The sequence below is a fragment of the Grampus griseus genome (genome assembly GCF_964374135.1).
Source record: "Grampus griseus genome assembly, chromosome: 16".
Taxonomy (NCBI): Eukaryota; Metazoa; Chordata; class Mammalia; order Artiodactyla; family Delphinidae; genus Grampus; species Grampus griseus.
In genome coordinates, this window is record NC_139010.1 from 60,901,241 (window position 1) to 60,913,972 (window position 12,732).

The 12,732-nt window shown below is 38.0% G+C and overlaps 1 protein-coding gene across 3 annotated transcripts in view; it reads left to right on the forward strand.

Moving 5' to 3' along the window:
* CNNM2 (cyclin and CBS domain divalent metal cation transport mediator 2) overlaps positions 1-12,732 on the forward strand; it is a gene marked incomplete at its 5' end in the record, with an annotated part of 139,199 nt that overhangs the window by 15,139 nt on the left and 111,328 nt on the right. The window lies entirely within an intron of this gene.

A 12,732-nucleotide genomic window follows, 5' to 3' on the forward strand; every position in this document is an offset into this window, starting at 1 on the left:
ATATGTGATTTTCTTTCTTTTTCTGAACGTATACAGAAACTTTATATTTATTTATAAGTTAGCTGTCATTTAGGCATCTTTCCTAAAGTGTGTTTTCAAATGAGATAAAATAATGACAGTGGATTTTACCTCTATTCCTTGTAACTAACTTCCCAAGAAAACTAAGCGTTTTAGGAAGTGAAATTGATGTTTGCTTTCTTACAAACAGTAGTGTTCTTAAATAGTCCCATGCATATTAGGCAGTCAAATAAATTTATTATTACTCAGTTCCTTGATATTTAAAAATATACAGAAGTTTTGGCATGGTTACTCTGCAGTGAAGCTCATCAATTGACACAGAACCTTTGCCAGCATTTAAGCATAACCCTCTCAAATATGAATGGACAGCCAAACATCTACGGGTGTTTGAGGAGAGCCTCTAACAGTCTCATAGTGAGACTAAACAAACAGAAAAAAGAATGTTAATTGACGTAAGCTGGTTGAGCACACGTTAGCTAAAATCCAACAAACCAAGTTCTCAATCCAGGTATTACTTTCTCTGACCTCTTAAGGCCACTTACCAAACCAGCTGTTAGTAGCAACTGTGAAGACTTGCTGCCTCTTCATACGTGGTACAGATAGAATCTTTCCTGTATTATTCAACCCGCCTGGTTGTTTGAGGCTCCCAGCTGGGGCGAATGTTGTAAATACTTCCTTAAAGCTTCCTTAGCCTCACTGCATGTGCAGAGGCCAATGTAGGCATTTCTGGCAGAGTTATGCGTGTTCAGGAATCGTTTACCTGTCTAGTTTTCCTTTATCCTTTTACTACAAGATTTCCTAAGGAACAGGTAGTTACTTCCTTTTCCTTGCCCCTGGCTTCATCTTTAATCCTCTGCAGTCTGGCTTCAAACTGTCATGACCAGTGACTCCTTTTATTGTCAAATCCACATCTTGGTTGTCATCCTTCCTCACTTCCTTGACTCCTTTGCTGCTTTTCACATTCAGGTTAGCTCTTCAGCACAGTCTTGTTTCGCTTCCTGTTTCTCTGACTCCTTCCTTTTCCTTTTAGATTCCTGATTTCTTCCTTCCATTTCTAATTGAGCATTCCCCAAGATTTTGTCTTTATCTTCCATGGTCTTTTTCCATCTTTAGAATGTTTTCTTTGACTCACTTTTAATCCTTAAGCATTTATTCAGTATCATAATTTAAAAGAACTGTGTGGGACGCAAAGATGACTTAGATATTTTTCCTGTTCTCAAGTAACTTGTAATACATAGGAACTTTATACTCTCTTTGCCCCCTGTATCTTGTTACCAAATTTAATTGACATTTTTTGAAAATACCTCTTACACTTTTTGTTTTCTTTCCATTCCAGCTTCTACTACTGCAGCCCGTAGTTGCTTTTATTTGTGCCTCATTCAGTGCCTTCTGTGTCTTAGGTGCTCCATAAATGCATTTTCACTGAATGAATGAATCAATCTCTTCATCTTGATTATTGTAAAACTTCCAAGATTGCTTCCCTTATTTTGTCTATTTCATCAAGTATGCTTCTACTAAGTTGATCTTCCTTAAACATAATTTTCATCTTACTAGTTTATTAGAAACCTCCTGTAATCAAAATAGTACGATATCATCTTCCGTGGACTGAACTGTCACCCCTGCACCCCCAATCATATGTTGAAGTCCCCAGTATGATGGTATTTGGAGATGGAGCCTTTGGGAGGTAATTAGGGTTAGATGAGGTCATGAGGGTAGGGCCCTCATGACGGGGTTAGAGGAAGAAGGAGACAGAGATTACCCTCTCTCTGCCATGTGAAGACACAGGAAGAGGGCTCTCACCAGGAACTGCTGGCTCTCTGCCAGCACCTTGATCGTGGACATCCCAGCCTCCGGAACTGTGAGAAATAAATGTCGGTTGTTTTTGCAATTCTCTATGGTATTTTGTTATAGTAGCTCAAGCAGACTAATACATTGTCTTTTTACCTATCAAAATAGCCGGGATAGAAAAAAATGATAAAAGTAAGATGAATGAGTTCCAGATGTCTGCTATACAACATTGTATCCATAGTTAACAATACTGTATTGTACACTTAAAATTTTAAGAGGGTAGATCTCATATTAAGCATTCTTACCATAATGAATATCTGTTCAAGTCCCTGCTTTCAGTTCTTTTGAGTATATACCCAGAAGTAGAATTGCTGGATCATATGGTTATTCTATTTTCAATACTTTGAGGAGCTAAATTTTTTTTTTTTTTTTTTGAGGTACGCGGGCCTCTCACTGTTGTGGCCTCTCCTGTTGCGGAGCACAGGCTCCGGACGCGCAGGCTCAGCGGCCATGGCTCACAGGCCCAGCTGCTCCGCGGCATGTGGGATCTTCCCGGACCGGGGCACGAACCCGTGTCCCCTGCATCAGCAGGCGGACTCTCAACCACTGCGCCACCAGGGAAGCCCTAAATATTTTTTTTAAATATAAAAAATTTATAAACAATCTAAAAATCTAGTATTTAGGAATGGTGAAGCAAATCTGGATATGTACATTTGATGCAACCATTTAGAGTAATGTAAGGTTTTTAATAACATAGGGAAATGATTATTTTAAGTAAAAAAAAGCAAAATGGGCTCAGCTGTGATTCTAAAACTACATAAAAAGATGGTAGGGGGACTTCCCTAGTGGTGCAGTGGTTGGGAATCCGCCTGTCAATGCAGGGGACACGGGTTGCATCCCTGGTCTGGGAAGATCCCACATGCCGCGGAGCAACTAAGCCCGTGCACCACAACTACTGAGCCTGCGCCCTAGAGCCCGTGAGCTACAACTACTGAGCCACGTGCCACAACTACTGAAGCCCGTGCACCTGGAGCCCGTGCTCCGCAACAAGAGAAGCCACCGCTTACTGCAACTAGAGAAAGCCTGCGTGCAACAACGAAGACCCAATGCAGCCAAAAAAAAAAAAGGTTGGTAGGAAATACACTAAAATATTACTAATAAAGATAGGATGATTTTTATATTTATCTTATTACTTTTCTATATTTTCTAAATTAAGCAGGCATTACTTTTTTATATATAGTCATCTTTATTATCATTTATGAATACATTAGAAACTGACATGGATCTCTTTAATAAGACACCTATGTTCTCATGGGCATCTGCTTTCAATTCATTGTTATGTAGTTAGAAAATCCACTTGAGAGTGGTAAAAAAGGCCAAGTAATATGTTAGTGTCATTATGACGGGTTTTCACCTCATAGGCACACTGAAAGGGCCTCTGGGCCTCGCAGGTCAAAAGACTATACTGTCTTCACAGACCTGCCCACACACAAGTATCTTTTGGAATCCCTTATAAATTTCAGTGGGCACCTGGCCAAAAGAACATTCTATTACTGTACTGGTTTTTAAGGTGCAGTTCCAGGGTTAAACATTGTGTCCAAACTTAACATTTTCAAACTGTCCAGCCTTATCTTCCAAAAATAGTGTATTACTCACTTTATCAATTCTCCCTGCCAAATAAAGGACCCCAAAGCCTTAAGTGTTAACTGCAGAGAAGTTAGGCGATGCTCCTTTTCTCTCCCCAGGTCATTTGGAATCCCAAGTGAATGCAAGCACCACAAACACAGGGCAATAGTCTTCCCCCAAAGCAAGCAGGCATTACTTTATTATTCTTTTTTAATTAAAAAAATTTAATTTAATTTAATTTAATTTATTTTTGGCTACTTTGGGTCTTTGTTGCTGCATGTGGGCTTTTCTCTAGTTGCAGAGAGCGGGGGCTACTCTTTGTTGCGGTGCTCAGGCTTCTCATTGCGGTGGCTTCTCTTGTTGCAGAGCATGAGCTGTAGGAGCAAGGGCTTCAGTAGCTGTGGCACGCGGGCTCAGTAGTTGTGGCTCGGGGACTCTCGAGCACAGGCTCAGTAGTTGCAGCGCATGGTCTTAGTTGCTCCATAGAATGTGGGATCTTCCCAGACCAGGGCTCGAACTCGTGTCCCCTGCATTGGCAGGTAGATTCTTAACCAGTGTGCCACCAGGGAAGCCCTTTATTATTTAGGGGGAAAATACAAAAAAACTTCCAAGAGTTCCCTTTATCTCCTGTATGGAATCCAGACCCTTCCAGAGTCTGCAGAGCTCTTCATATTCTGGCTCTAACCCATATTTGTACCTTTTGTCCAAAAGGGCAGTCTCATAACTTCATATATGAAATATGTGTATGTCTGTATGTCTATATGTCTATATTTACATGTGTATAAGTGTTTCTGTATAAACATACCGTGGCTGGCACACTTCTGTTCATGTTCCTTTTCCTAAAAGACACTTAGTTCTGCCCACCGAAGACCCTGCTGTGCCTTTAATACCTTGTTAGAATGCCATTTTTTTCTTGAAATCTCTGCTGATTTCTAATTCTTACACCACTTATAATTATATCCTATATATTTAACACCTCTATTTCTTAATTCTTTTTGGTCTTTAAATTACTACTTTTGTATCTCTTATACTGCCTCTTTCAAGATTGACCTTGTTCTTTTCTGCCTAAGTTTCACTCATCCTCCCCTCATGCAACTTTTTATTTTGAAAAAAATTCCAACACAGAAAAGTTTAAATAATGGTATAATGAATTCCTGTATACCTCTCATCTAGATTTATTAATTGTTAATATTTTGCCACTTTTGTCTCTCTTTCCATATACACATATGTACACATATGTGTGTTTTTTTTTTCCTGAACCATTGATCATTTGAAAGTAGGTTGCAGATATCATGATACTTCACTCCTAAATACTTCAGCGTGGATCTCTTAAATATAAGGATGTTCTCCCAAATAATCGCAGTAACATTATCACACTCAAGAAATTTGATATCAATACAAATATATTGTCTGATATTCAACCATATTCATTTAATTGTCTGATCTCTTTGGTGTCCTTTTAAAAAATTTTTTGATATATATATATATTTTATTATTTTTTTACACAATTTTTAAAGGTTACTTTCCATTTACAGTTATTACAAAATATTGGCTATATTCCCTGTGTTGTACAATACATCCTTGAGACTATCTTACATCCAGGAGTTTGTACCTCTCACTACCCCACCCTATATTGCCCCTTCCCCGCCCCCTGCACTGGTAACCACTAGTTCGTTCTCTATATCTGTGAGTCTGCTTCTTTTTTGTTATATTCATTAGTTTGTTGTATTTTTTAGATTCCACATATAAGTGATATCATACAGTATTTGTCTTTCTCTGTCTAGGTTATTTCACTTAGCATAATGCCCTCCACATCCATTCGTGTTGCTGCAAATGGCAAAATTTTGTTCTTTTTTATGGCTGAGTAGTATTCCATTTGTGTGTGTGTGTGTGTGTGTGTGTGTGTGTGTGTGTGTGTGTGTGTATACACATACATATACTACATCTTCTTTATCCACTCATCTGTTGATAGACACTTAGGTCGTTTCTGTGTCTTGGCAATTGTAAATAATGCCTCTGTGAGCATTGGGGTGCATGCGTCTTTTCTAATTAGTGTTTTTGTTTTTGTTTTGAATATATTCCCAGCAGTGGAATTGCTGGGTCATATGGTAGTTCTATTTTTACTTTTTTGAGAAACCTCCATACTGTTTTCCATGGGGGCTGTACCAATTTACATCCCCACCAACAGTGCACAGGGTTCCCTTTTCTCCACATCCTTGCCAACATTTGTTATTTGTGTTCTTTTTGATGATAGCCATTCTGACAGATGTTAGGTGATACCTCATTGTGGTTTTGATTTGCATTTCCCTGATGATTAGTAACGTTGAGCATCTTTTCATGTGTGATGTCCTTTAATCTGGCATAGTTCCCTTTCCTTTTTTTCTTTCATGACATTGACATTTTTGGAGTCCAGGCTAGTTGTTTTGTAGAATGTTCCACAATCTGGATTTTTCTGATTTTTTTTCACTCATAGTTAGAATCAGTTAAAAAAATTTTTTTTTTCTGGCAAGAATACTACATTGAAAAGTACCTTCCTCCCTTGATAATTAATGAGTAAGCTGTGGGGTGATATTTTGAGATTGTGTTTTCCCTGAACCCCTCCCACACTTTCTTCCAATGGTTTTGTCATCTTACTCCTTTTAAAAAGTTTCATTCTGCAAAGTCTCTCTTGTCCATCTTTGTCGATATTAAACCGTTCCTTCTTCCATTCTAGCATGAAAATAGATGTTTGAGATAGGAAGACATAGTAGTGAATCTATTTCAAACATCTTATTTCCTAGATGAGCACTAAGTGTTTTCCCAAGAGCAGTTGTGTAGTTAGTGACAAAGTTAGGACCAGAACTTGGATTTCCTGGTTCTTAATCCAGTGCTACTTCCAACTGCCTCCTATTGACCCTTAACCAATAATACAAGACACAAAGCAAGTATGTATTACCTCAAATAGAGTATATGTATTTTTGCAAGTAGAAAGCACATATTAGTTTTCCTTTTGCATGCATTCCTTTATTCGCTTATTCAAAAGAGGCACATCAGGCTCTTCTCCTACCTGCCCCTCCCATATCCTTCAAGCTGCAGCCGTGCTCAAGTCAAGCTCCCTGCTCTCCACCTCTCTGTCTTCCTAGGTGCTGTTGCTTTGGCTTGTTACATTTGTCTTTCCTTTCTCTTTTTTTTTATTGATTTTTATTTTATTTTTAAAATGAAACATTTTAATTATTTTTTGATGAATAAAAATTGTGTATGTTTAAGGTGTTATCTTTTGACTTTTTGATAACAGCCATTCCAACAGGTGTAAGGTGATATTGTGGTTTTTATTTGCATTTCCCTGATGATTAGTGGTGTTGAGCATCTTTTCCTATACCTATTGGCCATTTGTATGTCTTCTTGGAAAAATGTCTATTCAGGTCCTTTGCCTATTTTTAAAGTCCAGTTATTTGGGTTTTGTTTGTTTGTTTTTTGTGGTTTTTGCTATTGAGTTGTATTAGTTTCTTATATATTTTAGATATTAACCCCTCATTAGATATATGGTTTGCAAATTTTTTTTCCTATTCCATAGGTTGCCTTTTCATTCTGTTGATTGTTTGCTGTGCAGAAACTTTTTAGTTTGCTATAGTCCTATTTGTTTATTTTTTCTTTTGATGCCTGTGTCAATGCCAAAAAATCATTGCCAAGACCAATGTCAGGGAACCTTTCACCTACTTCCCTTCTCTTTTTAACTATTATATGAGCTGAGTTGAGTTCTGCAGAGGAGGCCTTTAACTACCCACATTGCAGCTGAATTAGGTGCCCTCTTCTGTTATTATAGGACCTTGTTCATACCTCATATATCACTGTGTGGATTTTTTTTTTCCTTTTGGTAATTGTTGTTTACAATTCTCTTCTCCTTTATTGGACTGTGAGCTCCTTGAGGTCAGGAATTTTTGTTTAGTTCATCTCTGGGCTTGCCACTTAGAGTGCTCAATCAATGTGTACTTTAGCAGTGAAGCCATTTCAACTCTGTGGTCATTGATTGCTTTACCATAAAGACATGATTGAGACTCAGAATTCCAAGTCCCTCCAGTTCTGATAACTTCCATAAATATTTGATCTAGAATGTATGAGGCAGTATGGAAAATGGAAAGCTATTTTATATGTTATGTAAGTCCTCAAGGAACATGGGGGGAAAAGTCCTGACTGTAGTTATAAAAAAGACAGAATGAGTTAATTGGTGCTATAGAGAGTGTTCTGCGGTGCCTCTAGCACTGAGAAGATAGAGGCGTACTTAGGGCAGTCTCGAAGAAGGCCAAAAGCTGAGGGGAGGGTCAGAGCATTTCAGTTGGAGGGAACAAGTTGGGAAAGGCATAGGATCAGAAAAGTTGTGTTTGGGAGAATTTGAGCAGTTGATTTGACTGGTTTTTAGGATTCTTTGCCTTATAAATAGTGTACATGTAAATGGTTCTTTGTACATATTGATTGCTATCCTGAGTCTTTTCCATTTTGCTTTTAGGGAAAAGTAGGGTATATTTACTGGTACTAACTGAACACCTGTATTGCCAGAAAAATCTTTGTTGGGGTAATTTCTACCTTGGAGGACTTTTTAAAGCAAGGGCTTGAGGTAGCCCATTGTTCCAACCCAAGTATTTTTTAAAGGTCTTTTCTCCACTTCTTGTGCAACACCTAAAAGCCCAAATTCTTCACTCCTGGGTTAGATACGTGAAGCGTCAGGGGAAGTTCATTAGTGATTGACAACCTATGAGCCATTACTGCTTCAATTCTGAACTTGTTTTCTGTAGCCTGAAAGCTTTACTTAATTATTTTGATATACATCCAGAATAGGACTTTAAGCACATTGAGAAAGGGCTGGGGACTTCACCGTGGTACTTGTTTTCTAGCTGTTTACTTTTCAAATGAGGAGAAGACCTTGAAACATACTAATATAAAGTACCAACTTGGAGAACACAGTATTTGTTTTCTGAGAAAGAACTAAACACGTGCCTTTTTAATACATTAGTGTCCGGTTTTTTCTCTCTAAAATATACTTCTGCTTATATTTTGAATAACTCTTCACCAAATGCCAGATTTTTTTGCTCACAGTTAATGTTGGTAAGATGGAAAGTGTGAACCACGAAAGAACTGATTTTTTTTTTCTTATAAGTACTGGCTTACTCTGAGCAAGTTTTTAGTTACTAACCTCATTGTTATAAATTCCCCAGTCATATGTTTTGTAATCTCTTCTCTGGCATACATTTTAATTGTTTTCTTACTGCTTCATAGGTGCTATAATCCTTTTATAGTTTCCTGGGTTTTGAAATAAACCTATGAAAGGTTCAGGTTTATATTTAATAGCCATGTTTCACAGTGTTCTGAAGCTGTGAATAAGTTCAAGAAGGCAAAAGCTTTTGATGTGGAATGCCTTTGTTTCTATGTTTTAAAAAAATGTATTAGTCCTCCAGTGTTCACATCGTGATGATTTTAGATATTGGCTGGGATTTTTTAAATGTTTAGAAATACTTACAAAGAAGAAATGTAGAAAAACACTGAAAATCCACAGGTTAAAAACACTGGTCTCGTAATTTTGTGTTACCGAGTTTCGAAAGATCATTTCTTTTTTGAAACATACTGTGTTTCTGTTGATGAGTAAGACTGTCACTGCCCTCTTGGAGCTTGCAGTTAAGTGCGGGAGATAGACATGGATCAGATAATTGCACAAATAGACTTGCCATCGTGGGTCGTGCTGGGGAGGAAAAGTGCTTGGTGCCATGAGAGAATGTCAGCAGGTGGGAAGTGAGGGAAGGAAGTGACTTTTGAGTGACTTGAGATCTGACAGTTAAGTCAGAGTCAACTAGGGGAAATTTGGGTGTGAAAAGAGAACATTACAGGGAGATAAGGTGAGGAGGTGGAACGGTAACATTGTGTATTCAAGGAACTGATAGAAGATTAGTGTGGTTATTAGTGTGGTTATTTAAGTCTAAACTTTTTAGATACTGATTTTAGTACTCTTTTAAAAAAGTGTTAAATAAGTACTGTTTCAAATATAGGCCTGTTGGGATTTATTAGCGGGGTACTGGGGAACAATATTTCAAAACCCAGTATTAGGGCAGCACAGTATTCCATGCCCCCTGGTCGAAGCCCATGGGACATGTTCTGTATGTCTCTGAAATATATCAATGCAGCTGTAACTGCAAAGTAGTTCTCCCTCAATACTTGAACAGAAGGCCTTGATGGTTCTGTGCTGGAAACATATAGGATGTGCTAGTGGGGTTAGTTGGTGATAATCATTGTAGGATCAGTGGGTATATTACTGGAAAACTTGGAATTATTTTCTACTGTTGAGTGTACAGGAGAAGAAAATATGACTTTGGTATGTGTTGAATTAACAATTGAGTCACTTTACACAGCTTTAATAAGTCAGTATCCCACCAGTTATATAGTATGGAACTTTATGGACAGTGATTTGTGATTTTTCAGGGAAGACTTATGCGAAATAAAGTTCTAAAAAGTAAAAATTGCTGGCTTCAGGTTTTATTTAGATTGCTCCTTAAAACTTGCCTAGCAAAAAGGAAGAGTTTTCATGTAATAGTGACCGTAGCTCCATTTACTGAGTATTTACTATAGGCCAGGTACCGTGCTATTTAATTTTACCTGCCAACAGCCCAGTGAAATAGATATTATTCCTAACTTAGAAGTCAGGAAACTGAAGCTCAGAAAGGCCAAGGAACTGTTTAAGGTTTCTCCGGGAAAAAGTGGCCGAGCGAGTGTGAATCTCATACTGCTCAGAAACACTTAGCCACTGTGCTATTCTGTATGTAAAACTGTTTTGTTTTGTTTTTTAACAGTTTGGTTTTTGTAAGTTCATAAATCAATTAATAAATACTTATAAGACAGTGAGGGCCCTGGTATATAGATCAACCTTTAACGTCTCCTCTTACATCTGTTAAGAAGTATTTATTGACCTGACTGTGTGCAGGGCACAAAGCTGCTAGGCTAAGGCGGACAACCCAGAGATGAGGAAGTCTTAGCCCCCCATTTGGTTCAGGGCTTTGCAGCAGTGTCTCAGCAGAGGAGAAAGACATTGCCGGGAGTTACTGGATAAGCCGGTGCTTTGAGACAGATGTTGTCTAAGAGCCACTTGGGGGAGGGGCAGACTTCAAGGAGAAGTGGGCTTTTGAAGAAGACCTTGAAAGATGAGTAGGATTTCCGCTGGTAGAGACAGGGAATGGAGAGGCTATTTCCTCTTGAGGATGAGTGTGAAAGGAAGGCAAGGAAGAGAGAGTAGTGGGAGATTGGGCTGGAAAGGAAAACTGCTCTAGAAGGGAAAGTGTGTGAGTGCCAGGTTGAGTGACTTGAACTTTTTGCACTAGGTAATTATAGTTCATTAGCATTTATCAAGCATCTCTAATGCTCAGTCGCTGTTTTTATATTAGGAAATCAATAAACTATTGTTTTTAGGGTTGTATAGCTTTTCTTCTCACTAAGGAAGGCTCTTCAATAGCCTTTATTTAGGTCAGGATTTCTTTCATTTCTAAGGTTTTGACTTTTGTCCTTGGAATTAAACACTAATGGAAGAAAACCATCTTTTAAAGACAGGGACTAATTTCTCTGTTTAATTTTGATACAGTTTCAGGTGCCATATAGTAATTAATCTGGCATTTTGAGCTATATTAGCCTGGAGAACTGCTCACTTGGATATTACTTTTTGCTTCTCTAATAAATCCCTACACCTACCACAATCTAGAATACTACAATACTAAATAGCAATTGCTCCGGGAGAGAAAATTGAATTGTGTGATATTTTAGAAGGTCCACTTTTCATTTTTTCTTACTGTGTTGAATAATTTGAGACTCTTCTATATACTTAGTCTCAAAAAGTAATATTGTATGGACAACAAAGGAATTAAAGTGAATATAATTTGAAATTGGATAGTTTTTGGCATGGCCTCATCTTAAAGCTATTCCCTTTTCCTATATAGACTGTTGAGTCTGAATTGACTTGTTCTAAATTCCAGCAACTTGTGTTTGTTTTTTACAACTTGGTCTTTGTGCTTTGGCTTGTGATGGCTATTTCAGACTGGTGCTTTTAAAAACCCCTTTTAGACGATAGCCAGAATTCAGTGTGCGCTTTCAGAGGCAGAGATGGTAATCCTGGTTTTGGAAGTTTTGAGTGAGATCATTTTATTGTTACACATTTGCCAGTAATAACTACACATGAAAAAATGAATCAAATCTGTTACTTCTGTTCAGGAGGGATTCTCAAGCTTTCTGTGGAAGAGTAAATGGAGTTGTGATTGTAACCCAGAAAGCTACAATCTGTATCTGGAATGTACATCTGGAATGTTGGATGTAGCTTACACACTCAGTGTGGTTATTAACGAAGAAATGCCAGTGTCTCATTCTCAATAAAAGCATGAGCTTTGGCATTAAACATCTGACTTTGAACCCTGGCTTCTCCACTTCATAGCTGTATGACACTGGGCCAGTTACTTCAGCTTATCTGTAAGCCTCAGCATCCTCATCTTTAGAATGAGAATAGTGATAATATCGTCTAGATTTGTGAGAGGGTTAAATGAACTAATCCATGTGAAAGCTCAGCACAGTGCCTGACACGTTAGGTTCTCAGTAAAAGTAGTTTTTAGAAATCACTGTGATCTTTTACTTGCATTTCATTTAAAATTTGGTGGATACTTTGTATACTGAGAGTTGCAGTACCACTTTCCTGTTTTAATGGTCATATTGTGTAAAGGTATGTATACACTCTGCAGATCATGACTGAAGGGTTATTGGAGGGACAGGTACTAAAGAATTACAGAATCTTTTGTTGTTGTTGTTACAAGAATGCATAATATTATTGCAATAAAACAACCAATATTTAACTATTGAAAGCAATGTCAGTTGTTTTTCTTCATCATTTTGACATATCTTTATTCTTCCCAGTGCATATTTGTCTTTATTTTTAACATAATTATAGTGAGATTATGTGCTATGATTTTAACATAATTATAGGGGTTATAGTGTTGTATCTTCCCATTTAATGTTATGTCTTAAACTCAACACAATTTTGAATGGCTACACAGAAACATCCCACCAGATGGAGCAGACCATTCTTACCTCCCTATTGTTCTTTCTCCATCAAATAATGTAAGAGGCAACGCCAGGCTCTTGAAATAGATCACTGTGATGGACATTATATATTACTGAGTAATTTGATTCTGCTGTTTCAATTGATTTTTGGGGTTTTTTTGGCGGTACGCGGGCCTCTCACTGTTGTGGCTTCTCCCGCTGCGGAGCACAGGCTCCGGACGCGCAGCCTCAGCGGCCATGGCTCAC